At 38.7% G+C, this 25,108-nt stretch overlaps 1 protein-coding gene across 1 annotated transcript in view; it reads right to left on the bottom strand.

The window, feature by feature from the left end:
* rump (rumpelstiltskin) overlaps positions 1-25,108 on the bottom strand; it is a 187,770-nt gene that overhangs the window by 36,798 nt on the left and 125,864 nt on the right. The window lies entirely within an intron of this gene.

Below are 25,108 nucleotides of genomic sequence, written 5' to 3'. Positions count from 1 at the left end.
GAATTTGGAATCTTCTGAGGAACAGTTCAACATCTGGTAAAACACTTCTAAAAGCACTTCATTTTGCCTTAAGTAGTGGATTCTTCCCAGCTTCTCTACGGTATTCAAGGTGGTTTTTTTTTTTTTTTTTTTTTTTTTTCAGTGTACTTTCACAAATTTGTCAGTTATCATACATTTTAAGAACTTGATAAACAAAGCATCCACTTTCCAACCATTTTATTGCAGTGAATTTGTAAGGAAATGCAGTGCTTGTTATGTCTGAATATTTAGCATGTCGAGCAGGGCTAACTTTAAAAAGATTACGCAGTGATCTGAAAAAATTAAAACGGTCCCAGTCAATTTTGGAGATCCTGGTTTTCATGGCTCAATTTTATGCAAACTACATATGGCAATATCAAGAAAAGATTTGGCCTTGGGGTTTAGCACTTGCAAATAATTTTGAAGTTCAGTTACATCCCTTAACCTTACACGTAAGTTCACTTGTCCTCTTTGGACAAATTTTTCTAATGATTCATTAAAACAAGCAACATAGAGCACTGTTTTAAGTCATTTTGCAAACTTATATGGGGCCAATCCATTACTCTTGCCCATAATGAAGTTTTGAGTAATTTCACTGTCTGGGAACATTGTTTTGAATGCTGCAGAGGTTTCTCCACAATAGTTGAGAAAGATTTTTCCAGTGAAAACCTGGAGAGCCCATATGACTTCAACCGATATATCCTCTTTATTCACACTGCAAGACTTTACACTCCTTTGACTTGTTCCTAGCACTGCTAATTCCCTCGCAGCTAAGTATGTCGTGTTAACTCTTGGCTGTGCATCCTCAAGTGGAGATGGAGTATAGGTATTCTTTGCAACGAAAGATATTGTTGGCTGGGAAGACTTAGCTTTCATGTACTTTATATGAGTAGGTCCTTTAGCATGAGAAGTGACTGCTTGTTTACCCATATTACTGAATTTCAACAATTTCCAAGACGCTTTACAATATGCTTAAGTCCCATCATTTACCAAAATGTTCAACCAACCAACCACTCAGTTTGGGAAACACTTTACTGTTTATTAAATGTGCACTGCTTGTTAGGCATTGTCATGAGTTTCATGAAAGCATCCTAGAACTAAAATAAAAAAGAATAACATAAAAATGGGTTAAAGGAAGGACATTTGGACACACAAAAATTGTAGAAATGTTGTGTATTTCTTGTGAAAAAAATACCTGAAAAAGAAATGCTACAATAGCCTGGATTACAAAAAGACTAGAGCCTAAAAATAACCCCTCAAATCCAACATCAGCAAAGATTTCCCTGACTTTCCAGATTTTGTCTACTTCCCTGAATTTCCAGAATATGGGCACTATGCTAAGACTATATGTTATCAGAATCGTGCATTTATGAAGCAAGTGTGTTTTGTTGAAATTCGGTGCAAGACAACTAAAATTTGGATGTTAAACACTGATCATAATCGCATGTCTTGTGGAAGTTCTCAGTTTTCTTACAATTTGAAAAATGCACTTCACAGAAGACCAGGTCAAACACACAAAATACTAGCACTTAAAGAATCTTCTAGAATTCAGTTCAGCTGAAACAAGTGTGAACAGAATGATACTGATGCTTCATAAATGTTATCTAAAATCATGTCTTGCCTTAACCTTTATTGATTTCGACTGATGATGGTCTCTAGCAAGACCGAAACTAGTTTCATCAAATACATACAACTTTTTCAAGGTTACAATAAATTGTATTGAATAGGTGGAAATCTTAGCTTTTGTTTTAGATTATTATTAATCTTCAATATGGAATAATATGAAATGTATTACCTATGATAAGAGTTCGTGGTTTATAGCATTTAAAAATTACAGATTTAGCGTTTTGTAGCATCTATACTCCTCAAATGTGGAGCTTTATAGCAAATTGATTAAAAATAGGCATAATCTGCAAAACTGCATACACAAAACAGTTGGGAGTAAAATCATACTGTTGAATCACACTTTGCTCATAATGCAGTTTTGAATACATTATGAAAATTAAGACAAACATAAACATAAGATTGCAAGAAGTATTAACGCACACACAACACGAATATGCATATTCACAAATTTACAACACAATTTCGCAGTGAAAAAATAGTATTCTGAACGCATTCATTTATCACAGTACAACGGACCTACAAGGAAGAGGTATTTCAATAACAGTTGAAGTACAACATGCCAAATGTTTGAATGGTGTCCTTTATTCAAGACTGCCTATCAGTTACAATCATTTTGTACTTACTAAAAAAAATTCTCAATTCAACAATGACAGTTCCTTGAGAATAACATCCCCCACAAAATGCAACTTTTGTGCAAAGAACTGTAAGTGAAGAAGATGGTCTCCAATTATCATCTGTAATACCTGGAAATATGTACCCATGTATCTGGCAGAGTCTGACACTAAACTCAGCACGTTTTCATAATCAATATTATAGTCTTTAAGAGCATCAATGGCGGCTCTGCTGCATGCTATCCCGTTGGCAGCATAAAAAAATGAACAGCTTGCCAAATAAACTTCTTGTTCTGCAGTTGGCATTATCGTCCTGCATAGAACAGCACAGATATATCTGCCTTGGTTGTCCGACATCTCATCTGAGATTCCTACAATGAGCATTCAATGCAGCATTCACCTCTGCTCTTGCTGAACCTCCGCAACGTGGAACATAAGCTAAGGCAGATCTCCTGATCCTGGGACGTACCTAAGGGGCCTATAAAATTAATTCAAACATGCTGATAATAATAATAATAATAATAATAATAATAAAGTTTAGAGGTAAGGAAAATATTTGGTGTGGTGCTGGCCTAGCAAATCACTGAACAAGTTTTGAAGCTTTTCAGTATAAACTTCCATTTATGTACATGAAAACAAGCAATTATTTTACATCCTACATGGTATATTAAATTGTTACATTTCAAAATAACGTCCACCCACGTTCAGTTTTTAGGTCGAAAATTTGAATAACCTAACCTAAAATTCCACATGAAAGTCATTAGGAAACACACATCCACATGGTTTTTGGTCGAAAGTTAAAGAGACCTAACCTAAAATTCAACAACGCTGTATAGCGATCTTAATACTTCAAAACTACCACCAACATGATTATTCTTTTGCGGCGGCGGCGGGATATAGGCTAGTTTATGAATATTTCACAGTAAGGTAGGTTATACCGCTTAAGATGGTGTAAATGCATTTTAAACACACATAAATAATGCCCAAAATATATATCTGAAATCTGCACTTACATTTCAAGGTAGTCGCGGAAAGCAGGATGGTCCAGCATGTGGACGGAGATATTAGTCTGCAGGCACATCTTAACAGAATCCTCAATGAATGTCTGTTTCTCACTTTTTGCTCTTATAGCCTTTATCCCTTTGTGCATTTGTGGCTTGCCACCAGGCTGTTCACATGCTGGTTGAGAAAGAAATCGCTACTTTAGTAGCGCATGGTTTCTGCTTTTGAAGTATTTATCCAAAACAAATTTCTTCTTCCATTCAAGTCTTTGATTGTAAAGTTGTTCAGATTCGTAACTTTCAGCACGGTGTTTGATTGTCACTTTGCTTCTACCCATGGCCACCAGACAATAAACCGCTACCATACTTTAAAACACTACTACTGCTACTCGACACCTATGTCAAGAATAACCGACTATGATCAAGGGTCAACACAAAGGGAATGAACACATGTTCTTGAAAGCGTATTACTCCGTTTGATTGGTTGTTCGTTGCACTGATCTTTGGCCGTTGAACGATATTCTACACATTGAAGGATTTAAGGCGCCGTAATAATTCTTTCCCTGAAATAGCATATACCGTATTTTATTGCGTAATTCCCCACCCCTTCTCACTCGAAAACACTAGGGAGAGAATTATGTGAATGGTGCTTCTAGGCATTCCGAAAGGAAGGGAAAAGAGGTATTAGGTAAAAGTTATATTTACGGTAATACCAGTATGTAAAAAGTGGTACCTACTGGTATTTTTCAATTAACACAAAAGAATACCACGGGTTCATTAGGCTACAATGAAGACCAGCAGTGCATTGTTTCTTATCTCTCATTAATCTGTGGCCTCACTTTCGTCACTATCATCACTATTTTCAGGCTCAGATAACACATCTTCATTTTCACTATTCCACAACATGTGGTCCTCGGAACCATCAGTGGCACAAGAAATTCGTTTTTTTTGAACTCTTCTTAAAAATATCGACACTAATTTTCTCCCACGCAAGGATTATCCACTCGCACATCGTCGGTATTGATGGCTTCTTTATCTTGCCTCCTGGAGTCAGGTGATGAGATCCCCCCACCATCCATTCTGAATACAGGTGTCGAAGATGTTCTTTGAGAGGTTTGTTGACGCTGACATCTAAAGGTTGAAGAATGGACGTTAAACCTCTAGGAATGATGACAGGATGGGACTTCATCAGTTTCATTTTCTCTTTTACAGCTTCCACAAGATGACCCCAGAAACTGTCTAGGACAAGAAGTCTTTTGTAATAATGCCCCTAGATGTCATCCCCAGACTTTCTCCAACCAATCCACCATCAAATCTGCTGCCATCCAGCCCTTTTCTTGAACTCGTACGTGAATTCCATGTGGGGTAATCTCCTTTGGTAATGTCTTCCTTTTAAAGATGGCATGCAGTGGAAGTTTATTGCCGTCTGCTGTAATGCACAACACCAGTGAAATGGCGTATGGCTTTTAGTGCGGGTCGTGTCCGAGGACATGTTCGGCTCGCCAGGTGCAGGTCTTTCGATTTGACGCCTTTAGGCGACCTGCGTGTCATGAAGAAGATGAAATGATGATGAAGACGACACATACACCTAGCTCCCATGCCAGAGAAATTAACCAATGATGGTTAAAATTCCCGACCCTGCCGGGAATCGAACCCGGGACCCCTGTGACCAAAGGCCAGCACGCTAACCATTTAGCCATGGAGCCACTGTGCATCTTAGACTCTCCGCTCCAGTCGTCTTCACAGGGACACTATTTGAACCAGATGGAGCAACGGTGGTGTTATGCGGCATATCAAAAAACACTGGCGTCTAAGTCAGCGTTACCAACCTGAGAGTGTAAATAGTCACATTGCTGTCGCACTTGTATTACGTAACGATGGAACTCTAATACCTTATCTGTGTATTTTTTGAGATAAACGCTGGCACAAAGTAGTTCTCCTCCGTAAACTGAGATTTTGCCGTCTCATAAAACGAATCATCCAACCAATGCTTGCTTTAAAATCCTTTCTGTCAATGCTGAGCGTGGCAGCTATCTCGCGAGCTTTGTTCTGAATCATTTCGTAAGAGACAGCACAACCATCATTACGAAGTTAATTGACATAAGCAATTACACCATTATCAATTTCGGGATGTTTCCCTGTTTTAGGCCCACAGAAAGATTTGGAGCTTGCCTTTGCAGTCATGAGTTCATTTTTTTGTCTCCACCAATACCATACCGAATTAGGATTAACGGAGAAATATTTCCTGCAGCTTTCACTCCGTTTGTATCTGCGTTAGATAACACATTTAGTTTAAATTCTGCTGTGTAGTTTGAATATTTCGACATTATGACGACTATAATTCTTACGTTTTGGTCCGTACTGAAATGTACAATGAAGTCAAATAAATATTAAAATTTTATTCCACCTATTCAATACATAGAGATTTTAATTGAGAAATTAAATCTTGAATGAAATTATAGGGACATGTTTTGCCCTTTAATTAAGGGCATCTTCAGCCTTAATCTCAGTCTGAAAAGTAACTAATCAGGTACCTGATTGTATTAAAATTACATATGAATGTGAGGATGATGTTGGAAATGTGCTTCAAATGGTGAGCCAATGGTTAACAATAGTTATGATATTCTTAAAATGAAGCCACTCATGCTTTTAGGAGACCACAGTTTTATCTCTTCACACGAGAGTTACAACAGTCTAACCATTTTTATATTATTATAAACCCCACTTGTTCTAAGCAGGAGAAACGTCTCTTTACTATTTTTAAAGTGTTTAAACTCCACTCGGAGTTATTAACTACATTCTTCATCATTATCCTGACGCTTGAACTGTTCAAAACCCGATAATTATATCTAACACCCTCAACCATCACCATTTGTTCAAACTTAACAATTTTTATTATAAACTTCGGTTGAAGTGAGCAATGCTAACGCCTCTTTACTAGCTTTAATATGTTTTAATACTCCATTTGGAATTATCAACTACATTTTTTTCTTTTATCATTATTCTAACGCCATCAGCCTCCTCACGGCGCCACTTTACAAGGTTTAATGTAACAATTTACGTTCTTATAAAATTACCAGTATACAATTTGTTACCAATTTTTAAACAAGGACATTCAAGAAAGTGTATAAATTTACGACTATTTGTTTTTTAAGACTTTATTAAGGCTTCATTTTAAGAATATCATAACTATTGTTAACCATTTGCTCACCATTTGAAGCACATTTCCAACATAATCCTCACATTCATATGTAATTTTAATACAATCAGGTACCTGATTAGTTACTTTTCAGACTGAGATTAAGGCTGAAGATGCCCTTAATTAAAGGGCAAAACATGTCCCTATAATTTCATTCAAGATTTAATTTCTCAATTAAAATCTCTATGTATTAAATAGGTGGAATAAATTTTAATATTTATTTGACTTCATTATGACGACTTGTAACAAACTGACCTAAAAACACGTCGGCAACTTCACCGTTCAAATTTACAGTATGTTGCGACAATGGAAACATTTTTATGTCAAGTACCGCTGTGTTCATTGTTGTCCATTATCAAGTCATTTGAAGGCCGCTCCAGTAAGAACAAACCAGGAGAGGGAATTATGTGCGATATTAGTAAAATCATTTTTAATGATGAAAAATCGTAGGGGAGGGAAATATGAGAGGGGAAAGCTAATGCGATAAAATACGGTAACTTATATATTATTTTTAAGAAAAATGCAAAGTTCTTAAATTTAAAAAGATGTGTTTATTTCGCATAAAACCGAGAATTTTGCATAAATTGTACAATTTCGGATTTTGAACCTATATTGCATTTTATCGCTAATTCAAAAGTGCTAAAAACCACCTGTAAGGATCTTATAAGATGAAGGCACACACACTGACGAATTTTTATCACATTTTGCAATTATCGCAAAAGGATACCTATGACATCTTGTATCTGTTGCTCATATTTTAAAAACAAAAACTCAGGACATACATATAATTTGTATGAAGCATTACAAATGGAACATGGATTGTTTGTAGTCATATAGGAATGATGTCATTTGGTAGGTTCATTCAACCCTTGATGTTTGCTTGGTTCTGAACCACGAGATTACTTGGAAAAAGAAGTTGGCATGCATAACTGCCAAGTTTGACATTTCTCTTTCAAGAAGTTGAATAGATCATTGAAGCTGATGACATTCTGCGTACTGTGTGACAATTGAGGGCACTGGGCTCAAGAATGTCGACGAATTACAGACTTACAGCAAAGAACTGGAAAACTTAATACCAACAGATGTTCCCTTTGTCTTAATCGAGGTATTAACATTTGACAATGCAGGAAACTAGACAAGGTGTCATGCAGGTGTAGAAAGCTACACAATGTATCAATCCATGATTTATTTATAATTTATCAAACTATTTCCCTGCTGAAGACTTGTATTTTGAAGACATATTTACTCCAGACTTGGAACTTAGTATGACTGCATTTGTGCTTATGTTCAAATTCACCTCTGTAGGAAAAACCGATTTCAAAACTCCGAACTTTACGATCTTCAGGGCCGAACCGAAGGCAGCCAGTCCTTTATTAATACCTCCCTGGTTGATTTGGTGCAACTGCTGATAAAAATTCAGTTTTTACAACACTTGAGTAGTCTCCCATCATCTTAAGTTCCAGACAGCCCGGTTTGTTACAAGAGGATTCTCAACAAATGATGTTCCCACTGTTACAGCCTTAGAGAGTAACACACATTCAGCCCATCCAGCTGTATCACAAGACATTGGTATGCTAACATCAACCAGTAAAATTAACCTACCTGATCTGAAGGACAACTCGCCGAAAATACTCGCTGAAATTCTAATTGGCATAGACACTTATTGAAGGATCGTGAAGATGGAAGAACCGATAAGTCTCACCATCCTCAGTCTTACTTCCCAAACTCTTCAGATGGGTTCTCATCGGAAATTGTTCTGGCACTACTGTGAACCAAACCACAATTCAGCACATTTCATTTTTCAATGAGACAACTGCCGAAACTGGACATGCATCTGATGTAAAGCTACAAGAATTCGGCGTAAAGGAGTCCCAGCTAATGACAGCTAAAGATAGTGCCATTGTCCTCCAACATTTTCACTATTGAAGAGGGGAGAAGATTAGATTCACTCCCAAGAAGGAAAGGAGGATATACACTTCACGTATAATGTACCCCACAGCAGAATGAGGTTTCTTTACTCTAGAGAAAAATGGCTAACTTCTGAAGAATTAAGTGATGTACTATCAACAGATGCTGAATTACAGGTACATCTTAGAGGAGAACTCATAATTGATTCTCTATGATAACACTAGGGAAGACTTATTACTTATCCGAACACATAGTGACGAAGCAAAAGGACAGCACGAAATACAGGAGCATTTTTGACATGTCTTCTCATGATAAGACATTCTGAGTGGCGTCTTTAACACTTTGAAGACGATGTCACCCCATATGGGGTGATGGACTCTCATACAAAATACAGTATGTCACCCCTCGTGGGGTGACAGTAGTGTGTCCAGGCCTCTCAACTTTAGGCTGTTGCACGAAACTAGCTCTACCATTCACTGTTGTATCGCATTGTTTCTTCACGTAAGGTGTTCACAGAGTGAAGCGGAGTGCCCATTCCTTTCTCAGCACGCTGTGCATTACGCGACAGTGGAATTTCTCTGACATTTGTCACCCCGTGACATACGCAACCATCAGAATTCAATTATTAATGGCAAGGAAAATAATGTGGATTGGAGTTTATTACTGCTTTATTCTTACATACTGGTTTAGATTTAGCACTCGGATGAAATTGTAAACCGGGGCTACGTGTGAATAAAAAAATGTTTCTGCAAACCTGAGAATGTTCCCCAGTAATTGTCACTGGCTGGTGATTTGGTTGAATCATCGCCCGATACAGCACTGGAATCTTTGCTAGTGTCTTCACTACACAACCTACTGTCGAATTCAGACTCTGAAAAGGTGGCATCACATTGCAAATCCTAAATGTCAACAACCTGAAAAATGTATATCGCATTTCAGCAGTTTACCACGAAAAAAGCAAACGTACACGTCGACGCTAAAGTGTTAAAAGCAGGAAAGATCAGAATATGAAGATAAAGTTGGAATTCAAGAGGACAAACTGGGGCAAATATTCATTTATAGGAAGGAGAGTTAGGGATTGGAATAACTTACCAAGGGAGGTGTTTAATAAATTTCCAATTTCTTAGAAATAATTCAAGAAAAGGCTAGAAAAACAACAGACACGGAATCTGCCCCCTGGGCGACTGCCCTAAATGCAGATCAGTATTGATTGATTAAAAGATGTCTTAGAAATAAGATTTATGCTATTTTATTTGATTTTGGATATACCCAAATATACAAAGGCAACTGTTTGTGACAGCAGACAAACATTTCTCCAATTGGTTCTTAATGATGGCAGGAATTTAACACAACTCCTTTGGTATCGTGTGGAACCAGATACAGAGGGAAACTACAAGACCACAAGATTTTACCGGTGTACACAATTACCGTTTGGCCTCATTAGCAGTCCATTCCTATCATCAGCCACACCACGAGAAGTTTCAGTACAGTACTCTGAAAGATATCCAGTCGCATCAGCAGTGTTGGATTAATCCACAATCATGGATGACTTCACTGCCAGCGGAGATGACAACCATATAATAACCCTATACTATGAACTCACTGCATCATTGAAGCACATGAAACTCCCTTGAAAAATGGGCTACAAGTTTGGAACCTCTGAAAGAGAAATGGAAAAATGAAGGTCAAGGACTTAAGTTGGGCACAGGAGTTCTTGGAGTAGACTGGGATACCCCAGAAGACTATAGTCACTGATCAGCAGAACATTACAGAATCCCTATCACAAAAGGCAAGGAAAAGATCCTCCGTGCCTCAACCAAATCCTACGATCTGCTAGGATTGTTCACCCCAGTGGTTATCACTACAAAGATACTCTTCCAAGACCTGTGGTTAAGGGAAATCAATTTGTGCTGACACCAATCGTCACACGTTAAAAATATGGTACATTCCATCACCTTCAGTTTATCATACTATTTCCCTGCTGTAGACTTGTATTTTGAAGAAATATTTACTCCAGGCTTGGAACTTAGTATGATGGCATTCGAGCCTATGTTCAAATTCAGCACTACCTCGCAGTAGAAACAGTAACTGTTTTGTTGCCATCCACTGGCTGGAGCAGTTGAACTTGATGGGCATACTTGAGAAAAGGGAAGCCAGACGACAAGCAAAGACAAATATTACTTATCTACACTCGCAGAGCGTGCTGATGCTATGCGGAATATTGAACACTTTCGCGCATCGCCATGTTGCGGGTACTTCAGCTTCGAATGCATGGCTAGCACGTGGTACCGTTGACAGTTCCTTGCAAAGTTTTGAATTAAATCATGTCTATTAGTGGATCTGTTGTTGTATTATATGTGATGGATTGATAACATATTGTCAATTATTTTCACCGAATGTGGGAGCTTATATATTACGGTAGATAAATTAATCAGTGTATTAAAGGGAAGTTAGGCCTTACGTTTGAAATGGAAAGATATTCACGAGGGTGAATTCGAGTTACTTTATCGCTATCAGAAGGGATCTGGTATTTCTTTTCACATGTGGGTAGAAATTGAACTTACATCGGAGGTAAATGTTTAGAACTAAACAGCTGTTCTGTGAAAGGAAACATTTTTCACACAGACTGTGTGCTGGAATTACAAATTTGATAAGCCTAGGCCCAGAATCCGTAAGATAAAGCTTGATAGAACCTTTTTAATATTAGGGTAAGGTATTGCTTCAAATTATTATCAATTATCTGAAAAAATGATATATTGGTATCGTATGTTTTATGTTCTCGATTTTTTCACACTTGCTTTAGAATAAAAGAATACAACTGTTAATACGCTATCTCCAGAAAGATCTGACAATATGAAGTATAAATAAAGCTCAATACTATCTTGTCAATCGTAGAAATCTCTAATCAAAATAACTGTTTAACTATGATATTAACATCTTTGCAACTGCTTTATATTCAACTTCATTTATTTTCTTTCCGGTGTAAAACATGGAAGAAGGTGCCCCTTACTCAAAGCTATCATCTCGTCCTTGTCTTGAATGTTGGTGGTAAACCCTTCCTGTTTTTCATGACAGTTCCAACAGCCAGGGTTTTCTTTTGCTACAGCATATTCAGTAGGGAGGGGTAGTACAGTAAATGTCTATATAAATACAGTGGCCCTTACTGAAAAACTGTGAGCATAATCTATCTACAAGAGCCTGAATGCTGTTAACGTTCCCTACGGATCACGTATATATTTCACAATTCAGTGCGTAGCCTGTTGCCGCATCGCGAAGTACATACATTTTCATACCGTACTTATTGGGCTTATTCTTCATATAAAACCTAAACCCTACTTGACCACGGAAGGGACATATAGCCTCACCTATTGTTAGGTTCTCATACGGCTGAAAACTGGCAATGCATTTGTGCACCAAAAAAAATCAAAGGCAGGCCTGAGTTTATGTAGTGGGTCATGATTGTCATTTAGGTGCAACATAAATAAAATTCCAGAAAATATATCACAGCTCAACAATCGACTGACAAAGAATGTCTGATAAAAGGGATCAGTAGACCAATAATCACTTAGTTTGGATAGCTTCACCACACACATATGCAAAATTGTTGCAAAAAACCAATAAATTTTGTGAAGTTTTACTGCAGACCACCGGTGCCACATGGAATTTTCCTTCAGCTTGCCCTGATGTTTCATTGCTGCAATTGTCGTACCTGCATATCCGTTAGTTTATGTTTTTATATTTTTGATCACATCGTCACTAAAAAAATTACTGAAACAATCCATTTCGTCACTCCCCACGCAAAACTGAGTAAAACTAGATGCCGACTGGAGGACAGGTAGCTGTGGATGGTCATCTGTTTCTGACCATCATCAGGTTCAGATGATCTAGCAGATGTTCCCGGCACAGGTGAATCATCAGCCTGCGTCTCGTCTAAACGAAAAAAATAAACCCAAATTTCTGTAGGCGAAGTATTTCTATCGTTTGTATTCGGAGTAAAATAATACAGCTAAACACCTACGTTCCAAAGTGACGTAATAAATAAAAATCTTACCTGAACTATCACTCGATACGTTATCCGGTTTGTAAGCAGGGTCGTCATCACTTTCATCCATCTCTGAACCCGCTTCTCCCGATAAAATATGCAAAATATCACTATCACTGAGCTGGCGTGAAGACGTTTATACAGTAACACAGCTGACAGCGTGACAGATTTGGCGCGTGCAGCACAAGGCACACCGAGTGCTTCGGTAGAGGTCATGGCAAGGAGAAAATACCCTGTTTATCGTTTCAGTTCGAAATTCCCAATAACTGCTGCATTCTAGTGGTCACTAGATGAACTATTACCTCCAACCAAGGGACGGGAACTGTACGTGATACGTGCAGCTGGATATAAACACACGAGAAAATCACACCCGTATTGCATACGGGAGCCGCCCAGAAGCAGGAAAACAGCGCGCCTGTACCCCGTATGGGCAGTGTTGAAAGCGTTAAACCTGCGATATCATGGAGGGGGGAAAGGAAAAAACGAAAAATCCCTCAATGACTGAACGTCAAAACACTGGTGAAGTTCGTTGTCGTGGTGTGGCAACTTTCAACCCTACGATGTAATTTTCAAATGAACAGAAGTTTCTATCATTTCATGATTAACCTACTGGTATAAGGGACATGTTGATTTAGTAACACCTAATTGTGTGACAAATTAAAATGAACTAGTCAAGTAAAAGGCAGCTGTGCATGGGTCCAGGTGGTGGTGGTAGTGGGGATTTTTGATTTAAGAGGAAGTACAACGAGGTTATCATCCTCTGAACAAATTAGTGGAAAAGAAATTTAAAATATAAAACAAAATAATTTATTCAACAAAGGAATTAGGAAGCGCAGTACAAAATAAAACAAAAAACAATTATACAATTAGGCTGAAAAGATTACTAGCGAATCAAAAGGGAACATACGTTCCCTGAGTAACAGTATACTTGTAATTTATATACCCTTGATAAGTCCACTGTCGTAAATAAAGCGGATGAAGAGATCAGCAGTAGTTGCGTCATCGGCTAGTATGCGTTCGAACGTTTCCTGCAGGCCGAGGTTCTGCCTTAGGCCAGAGAGATCGGCGCACGCTGTGAGGATGTGGGCCACAGTGAAGTCGGCACCACAAGAACACACTGGGGGTCGTCCCTCTTTAAGAGATAAGAGTGCGTAGATCGTGAATGACCTATCCTCAGCCTGCACAATACTATGGCCTTTCTCCGTGAAGGTCGGAAAGAGGACCACCATGCGGTAGTTGTCTTCTTAATTGCTCTCAGCTTGTTAGGAGTTTGGATATCTAGCCACTCCGATTCCCAGGACGCCAAGATGGTTCGACATAGGCAAGTACAAATATCCTTAGCAGGTACGTTGACTGGTCTTGGAGGTAAAAGTACAGCTTCCATTGCAGCGTCTTCCGCAAGTTTTTTCCCGAAATCCCAACGTGGCTTGGAAGCCACGCGGAAGTGATTCTGGTGCCAGCATCCCTTGACCTGGCTAGAAGGTCATGCATCTGCTGTACCAGTTGGTGTTACGAGAAACAGGTTATGAGAGCTTAACGAATCGGTACACATAAGAAAGTGGCTTCTTTCGCCACGCAGTGCAAACTGCAGTGCCTCTAAGATGGCGTAAAGCTCTGCAGTATACACGCTACATACTTCAGGAAGCGAGATCTTCGTGCTCATATCATCAATGACGAAAGAGCAACCAACATTATCTCCGATTTTATAACCATCCGTGAAGATATGTCTCGCAGCCAGATATTTGTGAAAGAAGTCCTGGAAATACCTCCGATAAATGGAGGAATCCGTGTTCACCTTGGGTCCACGGAGCAGATCTAGACGTATATCCGGTCGCGGAACCAACCATGGAGGTACCTCGCTTAGAGTTCGTTCAAGACAACAACCGATATCAATAATCAAATCATAACAAGCTATCAATCCGAAACCCAACCGCCGGTCTTGGCACCGCTGCTGGTATTGGGTACAATAGATGCATTGATAGCTTGGATGTAGCAGCATTTCACAAATTTTGGCAGCGTACGTGAGGAGTAACTGCTGCCTCCTTATCCATAAAGGTGGAACTCCCGCTTCAGCAAGTAGGCTGAGAATGGGGCTGGTACGGAAAGCACCCGTTACCAGCCTTTCTCCACTGTGGTGAATACTGTCTAAAAGGCAATGTGTAGATTTTGATGCTGAGCCATAAGCCGCACTTCCATAGTCAATTCGGGAGAGGACCGTCACCGTGTAAAATTGTAGCAGTACCGCACGGTCAGCCCCCAAAGAAGTGCCGCTCAGAAACTTAAGCATGTTAAGTCTCTTCGTGCAGGCAACCTTCAACTGACGGATGTGGGTCTGCCACGTAAGTCTCTTAACAAAATGGAGACCCAGGAATCTGCAGGTGACAACCACCCTTGGTAAGACACCATTTCGCAAGCGGAGCTCTGGTTCGGGATGCACTGGCCTATGTCGACAGAAGTGTACAACTGAGGTTTTCGCTGCTGAAAATCGAAAACCATGTTGCAGGGCCCATCTTTTGACTCTGTTAATAGCTTGCTGTAGCTGTCTCTCAGCAAACGCCTCCCTTCCGGAGCTGTAGAGTTAAGTCGTCTACTTACAGCGATGGAACGACAGCGGGTCCAGCAGCGGCAACTATGCCGTTGATGGCGATTGCGAACAGAGTGACACTCAGAACAGATCCCTAAGGTACTCTATTTTCCTTAACGTAATATTGAGAAAATGACTCAAAAGAGACTGAGGGACATGAAGTTCTCAATAAACGCTGGCAAATTCCCGCGAAATCCCCACTGGTGTAGAGTGGAGCGAATCCCATATCACCAGGTAGTCTCTTAAGCTTTCTCCAGGTCAAAAAACACAGTAACTAGGTGTTCCTTCCTAAGAAAGGCCTCCTGAATGGCGCTCTCCAGTCTGACCAGATGATCAGTGGCAGACCGATGAGAGCGAAAAACACACTGGTAGTTACACAAGAGACCCTCCTTTTATATGGTCCACACAAGATGCCGGTTAACCATCCTTTCAAATAGCTTACAGGGGCCATTCCTAAGGCATATTGGCCTATAACTATCCAGAAATTTTGGATCTTTACTGGACTTGGGAATTGGTATCGCAATTCCCTCGCGCCATTGAAATGGAAACACTCCCTCACTCCATATTCTGTTGAATAGGGTGAGGATATCCTTGAGACATCTCACTCAAATGCTTAAGCATTTGATTATGGATTTTGTCTGGTCCACGAGCCGTATCATTGCATAGCGCGAGTGCACTCCACAACTCCCACTCCGTGAAGGGCACGTTGTAGGGATGCGAAGCACTAGAGCCAAAAGAGAGATGGTGTGCCTCTGCTTCGCTCTTAATTGGAAGAAATGCAGAATCGTATCTGCTAGAGCTGGACGAATCTGCAAAATGAGACGCGATGTGGTTGGCAATGACCGAAGGAATCTTAACTATATCTCCATTAATGGAGATTCCGGGTACTGAAGGCATATTCTGTACTCCGACAATACGGCGGATGCCTAAATGTGATATGATTGACCATCGTAGGATTTGGACGATAATGCTTAAAAGCCTGTCGGTGATCACGTATGGCTGCTGCTATTACATCCGTCCCCCCCGGGACCTGTTTCTGGCGACGATTACCAGACGAGGCAGGAATTGTTTCCTCTGCAGCAGCCAAAATTCCAGTAGTAATGGATAAAACGTGTTCAACAGACTCCAGCGTACCAACAGCCATCACTGCGAGTTTTGTAAATACTGGCCAATTTGCCCGACGAAGCAACCAGCGCTTGGGTACTTCGGCCTGCCTTTGATTCAAGAGACAGAATTATTGGGAAGTGGTCACTATCACAGAGGTCGTGAAATATCATAAAAAGAAAGAAACGTTCCACCTAATCAATACTTATTTATTATCACATGTATGATGGAATATCACATGTATAATAGGACCGGTTTCGACCTCTTACAAGGTCATCCTCAGCTGCATTAGAAACCTATGTTTGCATTTTGTACTATGTCTCATTCCTAAAAGCTTTATGACATATACTGAAATTTAACATTATGTTGATTACACTTTTGCTAAGAGTTCCAATGTTACAACATAGCTAAAATTATAACAAGTTAAATACTCTTATTACATAATATAATGACCCAATATACACATGTAATTATAAAAAGGATTCGTCCTTTCTTTCTAATGTATAATGTAAGAATAATTTACCATAGGCTTTTGCCTATTCAGTTAAAACAACTTCCATTCTTATAAATGTTTAGTCATGTATGAGGCGAGCTTTGTTGATATTTGTGAATATTACAGCAGTAAATTAGCAGTAAAATACAGCAGTCAAGTGTAATTATATGCTGATGGCTCAATAAAACATATTACATATTGTGCCATTTCAGAGTTCTATATATGCACTAGTAAGAACAAAAATGGAGTTCGAGCCAATAAAATGTCAATGTGAAAACACCTAACGTCAATACGAACCGAAATGATAATCTTTTCAACAGGTAGTCACCGAAAGAACCATACGTAGAAGGCGGTGAAAAAAGAATGACAGATGGAGACTGTTCAAACCAATTATTAAGAAAAAAATTCACATTGGAACATTCATTCTTCATTCTGAACTACCGCAAGCAAGGCAGAGTCGAGTAAAAGAAAGAAACCAGCTGATCGGATTTAGAGATTTAATAATGACGGAGAATATAATTCGCTACAGCACGCTCAACATCAGCTGCAGAAATCAGATTACTGCGCGAAATTAAAAGACCAGCGAAAGGAGTTAGTAAGATTGGTACAGCGATACGTCACGACTTAGAAGTCATATTTGTCCGATACTGCTTATCGTAAACGGCAGAGTCCAACCAGCTGTCAAGTGCGCTTCTAATAAAAACACAGAGAAATCACATTTGCTCTCCAAGCAAGATAGTTATTACCAATACTAGCATATTTGTAACTACTATATTGAAACTAATAGTCCCAGAGCAGAACTTTTATATAATAAGCATTCCAAAACTAAGATAAACTGTAAGATTAAGTACACATTGTATTATTCTGTTCCAAACGTACGAGCTACTACCACTATGATGCTGTAAAGGACCAAGGCGATACTACTCCGGCTATGGCGGCGCTATACGATGTTGTTGACCCAGGATGACCAAAAGTCAGCTGAGAGGAGACGAGATGGACCCAATCACCTGAAGCAAAACCATGGAGCGAGGCCTACCTTCCAATGACCAGATGCGAGATGGCAAACAGGGTCCAATAAGTAAAGTCCTCTATGAGTCGTTTTCGTAAGTAGAAATCTTTATTTTATTGGCTATGTGATGATATGTTGTGACATTGTGTGTGCGTATAAATATATCGAAATGAGGTTACATGGATATAGGTGTTCATCTGCTATTAATGTCAAATCCACATGTACTAGTAATTAACCAGTGAAAGCCGTTCGTAACATTATCAATGTGGTGTGAGAGAAAGTAATAGGTATTCTTTAATCATTATCAGTAAAGTGCTAAAGTGCAATATGGGTGTTAATACGCATGTGTGATGAGCTTATCAGAATAGTTAAGAGATCGTATTTAGGGAATGTCTACGATGAAATGTGAAGTAGTACAGCTTAGAATTATTGGCCTATTGATAATTATGGCCTAGATTCTTAATCAATTGATAATTATGGCCTAGATTTCAGTTACCTGCTACAAGCTTTCCAAGCTTAATTTCTATTTCATTTCAATTCAATGGTGACAGACAGAAATTCTTTCAACACCACGAGGCTACTTACGTAGTACGAGACATTTCAACGAGATTTTAGGGAAACATTTTCTCATTATTTGGGTTGAATAGTCAATCAATGTTAAATGGTGAAACTTCACAATTCTTTTAATGTCTACTTAGGATAAGAACTAGATGCAAGACTATAATTTTTTTTTTACTTGCGATTTCTTTGGCGACATATGAACTAGTGGCAATACTATATTAATGTCGTTTATCTGCGATTAATTTGGCGACGTGCATGTATAGTATCCGACTGATAGCGTGTAGGAAACGTCCTTCTACGTAGATTCAGATTTACCATTTACCATAGCCCAACGGTGTACTTTCTCAAGCGGAACTCATAGACCAGAAACATTAATCAGTGAGAATCATTTATATTGAGAGCTAGTCTGGATATCATGTGTCCTCACCTGGATGCAGGAATGGTGCAATATCTACATTAAAATATTAGCAAACATGGTTGAACGTGCTTAAATGCTCTTTTGAAAGTCTAAAACAGTTGAGAACAATAAATGTTGCATTGTTTTGCGTTACGTATTACATTGAAATAATGTGAAATTTGCCCATTATACAAACATATAAACACAAAGTATTTAAAACATTGCAAGGTATGCTCAGACGCAAAAGTCTGTTTATAGTCTAAATTAACAAGTGACAGCACATTCTTATGTTGTTTTAAAAAAGACTGATGAGCATGCGAGTTAAAAGTCTGAATTTGCATAAGCCTTAGCCGATACACTTTGTGTAAAACTCAACCACTTTATTTTTCTAATTTTGTTTTTGTGACTTGAACCTGGCTTGTTTGACTTGGCTGATGTTCTGGAAATTGTTCAATTTGAATGACAAGGTCGTAATTGTTGGTGGCTCTTTCCTTTCTTATGATGTGTTGATAAATGTCTGTAAGTCGAAATAAACGAATTAGAAATTTTGAATATAAGTTGCGTTCTATTGTATGAGTTCTGTGATAATCTACTTACTGTTGTGCAGTGGTTGAGATGTATGCTGCTTCGCTGTCTGTCGCGTATTGTATCTCGTACTTCTGGTGTTGTTGTTTTTTTTTTTTTTTTTTTGCTAGTTGTTTTACGTCGCACCGACACAGATAGGTCTTACTGCGACGATGGGACAGGAAAGGGCTAGGAGTGGGAAGGAAGCGGCCGTGGCCTTAATTAAAATACAGCCCCAGCATTTGCCTGGTGTGAAGACGGGAAACCACGGAAAACCATTTTCAGGGCTGCCGACAGTGGGGTTCGAACCTACTATCTCCCGAATACTGGATACTGGTCGCACTAAAGCGACTGCAGCTATCGAGCTTGGTACTTCTGGTGTTGGTGTCGCCTGTTGTGAGGGTGGCGGAGGGGTGAGTGGGGGAAGCTTCGGCGTGTGTATGGATGGAAAAAAAACATATCAGATGTAAGGCTTTTCAGGCGTTTGCTCTATTAACCAGCATTTTGTCTTAGGTCTGACACTAGACTCGTCAGAATGGGATGTATTCACAATGAAGTATTTATTTATTTTCCACCTAGTCGATACAATGATTGCCTAAGGCAATTTTTATTGGTCAAAAGTGGTACATGTTTCGTATATTATCAACATCTTCAGCCACATAACACAGTTTAGATGAAAAATATAAAATTGACAAAGTAATGCTTTAGAGGAAGTGTCCTTGAAATTAACATAAGATTGACAAGATTAAAACAAACAAATAACTCAAGAGAAAATATATAAATTATTTCTACAATAGAAAGCAGTCGTCAAGGAAACACTTGTACAATATTCCATAGAGAAATTGTCCTAATAAATATTCTTTTCTTAATAATCCATGAAAAAAGATCAATTTATAAATTAAAAATTATACATTTTATAAGTAATTATCGAAATGAAGAAATCCTGATATCACAGTGCGGCTCTTATTATTAATGTAGATGAAAATATAACTAATTCCTAGTTGTCAAATCTTATTAAGCCTGCTTTCCTTTGGAACAGTAACTCCTGTCATTCTTTCACAGTTTTGCGCCGGGTGTAATATTGATGATGCGTTCTTCCTTGTTCTTGCACCTGAGGAGGAGGAGGAGGAGGAGGAGCGGGGGATATAGGTGTGTCAAGAACTTCCTTGCTGTCACCTATAGCTTCAACTGAGGAGGAACAAGTTGTAGGGCTATCTGTAGGTGGAGAAATTCCAATTCTTTTTTCTTGATCCTTCTCAAGCATTTTCAAATATACTAGAATTTGATAATATAATGGATTCTTATATTCTACAGCCTCATTAAGAATATAAGAATCCATTATATTATCAAATTCTAGTATATTTGAAAATGCTTGAGAAGGATCAAGAAAAAAGAATTGGAATTTCTCCACCTACAGATAGCCCTACAACTTGTTCCTCCTCAGTTGAAGCTATAGGTGACAGCAAGGAAGTTCTTGACACACCTATATCCCCCGCTCCTCCTCCTCCTCCTCCTCCTCAGGTGCAAGAACAAGGAAGAACGCATCATCAATATTACACCCGGCGCAAAACTGTGAAAGAATGACAGGAGTTACTGTTCCAAAGGAAAGCAGGCTTAATAAGATTTGACAACTAGGAATTAGTTATATTTTCATCTACATTAATAATAAGAGCCGCACTGTGATATCAGGATTTCTTCATTTCGATAATTACTTATAAAATGTATAATTTTTAATTTATAAATTGATCTTTTTTCATGGATTATTAAGAAAAGAATATTTATTAGGACAATTTCTCTATGGAATATTGTACAAGTGTTTCCTTGACGACTGCTTTCTATTGTAGAAATAATTTATATATTTTCTCTTGAGTTATTTGTTTGTTTTAATCTTGTCAATCTTATGTTAATTTCAAGGACACTTCCTCTAAAGCATTACTTTGTCAATTTTATATTTTTCATCTAAACTGTGTTATGTGGCTGAAGATGTTGATAATATACGAAACATGTACCACTTTTGACCAATAAAAATTGCCTTAGGCAATCATTGTATCGACTAGGTGGAAAATAAATAAATACTTCATTGTGAATCTATTGAAGTGCGATACGGACCATGAAGCTGATTTTATGTAAGAATGGGATGTGTCGGACCCTACCCACTGATTGGAGCCATGTATGTCCGCTGTCTGCGCTATAGCTTGCGTATGACGTCGTTTGTTGACTAATCTGAGGTAATCATTCTTTATGATGGGAACAATCTTATTCAATAAAATATTAGTTTTCTCAGTTATTTCATTAATATTGTAATAGGGGTATGTATATTGATCAAATGTTACATACAGTTCTTCGTTTATATTAAGCAAAGGACCCTTAGGATTTGTATTTAATATTTTGAAATCATTACCTATATCCGTGAAGTTATGCTTGTACTCGTGCATGTGCTGACCCATTGCAGAAAAATGATTATGCCTGATGGCATTGACATGTTCGTTATATCTGATCATAAAATTTCTACCAGTACGCCCTATGTAACTTGTAAAGCAGTTATAACAACTCGATAAACTCCTGACTGAAGATATTTATTATTACTGTTAACTGTCTTGGTGTTATATATGCTGTGCCTACTATTGTGTAGTTCTGAAAGCTATTTTAAGATTATGCTTTTTAAAGATATTAGTTAGAGAATATATACACGTGTTATTAAAAGTGAAAGTTGCGTAATCTTTCTTGGGTTGATCTAGTTTCACCAGTGTAGTTTTAGGTCGGGATTTGATCTTTCGAATAATGGAATTAACCATTTCTTTTTTATAACCATTTTTTCTGGCTATTTCATGAATTAGCTGTAGCTCTTCGTTGAGGTCTGTTTTTGATAACGATATACTAAATGCTCTATGAATCATGCTATGGTATGCAGCTTTTTTTTTAATGGGAATTAGGGTGAATGGAGTCCGTTTTTATAGTGTTTATGAGTGGGTTTGCGGTAAATTTTGAAAGTCAGGTGTTTTTCGTGCCTAGTAATCGTCAGATCAAGATAGTTTAGCTTACAGTTATCCTCGGATTCTTTAGTAAATTGTATATGCGTGTATGGCATTTATTTTGTTCAATACAGTGTTATAATTAGTTCTGTTGTCGATGACGACGAAAACGTTATCAACAAATCTGCATCAGAAAAAAATTCCGTCCATTTTGCAAGTGAAGTGTATTCTAGGTGATCTATGTAAATTTCTGCTAGTATGCCGGACGCGGGAGACCCTATCGGTAAACCTGCTTGCTGATAAATTGTATCATGAAACCTAAAATAGTTGTTATTAACTGCAAATTCGAGTAACATCGTGAATTCTTCAATTTCTAAAGTACTTAATCTGCTGTAAGTTTTGAGATTGGTTTTCATTATGTTTAAAGTTTTTTGGTATGGATATTTGGATAGATATTAGTTATATCGTAAGAGGCTATGGAGTGGTATTGTTCTAACTGTAAATCTTTTGTTTTACTACAGAAGTCTATTGAATTACGTATGCTTTTATTAGCTTGAAAAAAATAATGGTTTTTAAGAAATTTTTTAATATATTTGGAAAGCTTTTATGTAGGACTAGATCTGTAATTTATTATGGTTCACATCGGTGTGTTCTCTTTCTGAATTTTAGGATGAGCTTTTGCATTCGGTAGCTGGGGGTTCATTGTTATTAGATTATTTGCTTCTGTTTCGGTTAGCAAAATATGTGTGGATTTGAGTAAGCTTCTTAGGTTTCTTTGTATTGTGTTAGTGGAATCCTTGCGTATAATACGAAACGTATCATTGTTAAAACATTTTGTTTTTTGAATGTATTCATCCTTGTTAATAACTACTGTTATATTTCCTTTGTCAGCTTTTGTTATAAGGAGATTATCTTGCCTGATTTTGTTCTTAAGATTATTTATGTGCATTTTGTACACTTTATTATTAGAGATGCTATCTTTTACTTTGCTGACGTATTGTGGTAGTTTTTTTGCAATATCGTGCCCGACTTCTCGTATTTCATGTCGAATTCTTTGTATAGCTAATTCTGTTTGTCTTCGGCAATGACGTGCTTGCTGACTGTTGAACGTGTGGTTTGACGTTTACTTGCTGGGTACTTGATGTTTGAGGAGCCGATGAAGGGACAGAGGGTACAAAACTTACGGGAGATATGCGTACACTAGCAGCCTTCTCTGCAAAGGAGACTGAGAATTCCAGAGGAGCCATGCCTCTGGATAAGAAAGTTTACCCAGAGTCAATCTCCTGTATCTTTTTCTCCTGTTTAAATGTAGGAGCATTCCTTGGACCGAGGGGCGTGCTCCCCAGTGCAGTTAACACACACTGGCGGTGGTCCACATGCACCGCATATTTCTGATCCCTTGCAGCGTGGTGAGGTGTACCCAAAACGCTGGCAGTTGTAGCACCTCATAGAAGGAAAATATGGCCAAGCAGTACGTGTGTACATGGATACCTTAATACGTTCGGGCAGTTTCTCAAGACTGAATGTTAAGATGAAAGCCCCCGTGTCGTAGAGTTCATCACCGACACCCCTCTTAAGACGTTTTAACGTCCGACACACCTCTACGAGCAAGGCTCCGCATAAGATCATCGGAGGCCTTAATCAAGTCCCTATGAAAGGACTTGTGGCTCTCAATCTTAACAGGCACTGGCCCGAACATTGTGTCTTCCAATAACCTTTTAAGCTGCACGAGCGTACTAGTCTTAATGAGTAGGCTACCATCACGCAATTTCCTTATTTCATCTACTTCACCAGCAAGACCTTCTACAGCATTGCTTATCAGGAACGGGTTCTCTTGAAGAAAGCTCCGCCCATCGACCCTGGTTGCAACCAGAAATCATGGCAGACGCTCTTCAGAAACTTCCTTACTAGACAGGTCAACACGATTGAAACGTTTACATTTCCTAACTGAACAATTAAAGGAAGCAGTTTTAAGGCTTGCAGCCTTCGAAGAATCAAAACCAAACTCAGAAACCATACGTAGTCCCACGAGTACCCGGGATATAAAAGGTCGACCTTTCAAGGCTATATACTCCAGAGGGCGCCCGGTATCTGGAGGTGGGTCGCTAGGAACTACTCTCCCAGTAGCCATGCATCACCTCGCCACGACCCGAAACTTGTGATTGGGGTGGGCTGCTAAGAACTACTCTCCCAGTAGCCATGCATCACCTCGCCACGACCCGAAACTTCTGATCGGGGTGGGCTGCTAAGAACTACTCTCCCAGTAGCCATGCATCACCTCGCCACGACCCGAAACTTGTGATTGGGGTGGGCCGCTAAGAACTACTCTCCCAGTAACCCCATGCATCACCTCGCCACGACCCAAAACTTGCGATTGGGGGAGGATAAAACCTCCATACTCACCTATTCTAACTATTCTTATTGTTTATTCTACCCGAGGCAGAGCGGTTGGTTAGACAGGAAGAGGAATTAAATTTAAGAACGTGAGAATAGAAGGATAGAACCTTTTATATTTCAAGAGATAAAAATTGTACAGTACTGTCTCTTATGGCAAACCTGTTGAGGGCCAATTTTGCAAATAAAGGATTACATATCACACAACTGAAATTTTAATTCTATAATCAGGGCAGACTACATTGTGGCATAGCTGACTCCAGAATGTCAAAATTATCTAAAAGACAGTTTTAAGTGCGTATTTAGGCAATTTTGTGGCCGTTAATCCTATTTTTGTCCAATGTCAACATTGAATTTAAAATAGTTATTTTCCACAAACTAATTTTAAAATCAGGAAATCAAGGTACCGTCGTGATCACCTTGTATCTAGTTAATATATTTATTTACTATTTCATACTAATTAATCCTAGCAGCATTCGTGCTATTGTGCTATTGATTGCAGTAACTGGCATCATAACGTACAATCCCTTTATCGAAGTGCATTGTTATACGCTTTAGTTCTGGGTTAGAGATGGAGATGACGTGTGGCGCCTCAAGCAGTATGAATTGTTAAAGAGTTTTGATA

The sequence above is a fragment of the Anabrus simplex genome, chromosome 1, assembly GCF_040414725.1.
Source record: "Anabrus simplex isolate iqAnaSimp1 chromosome 1, ASM4041472v1, whole genome shotgun sequence".
Taxonomy (NCBI): domain Eukaryota; kingdom Metazoa; phylum Arthropoda; class Insecta; order Orthoptera; family Tettigoniidae; genus Anabrus; species Anabrus simplex.
This window is presented reverse-complemented; position numbering and strand designations above follow the sequence as displayed.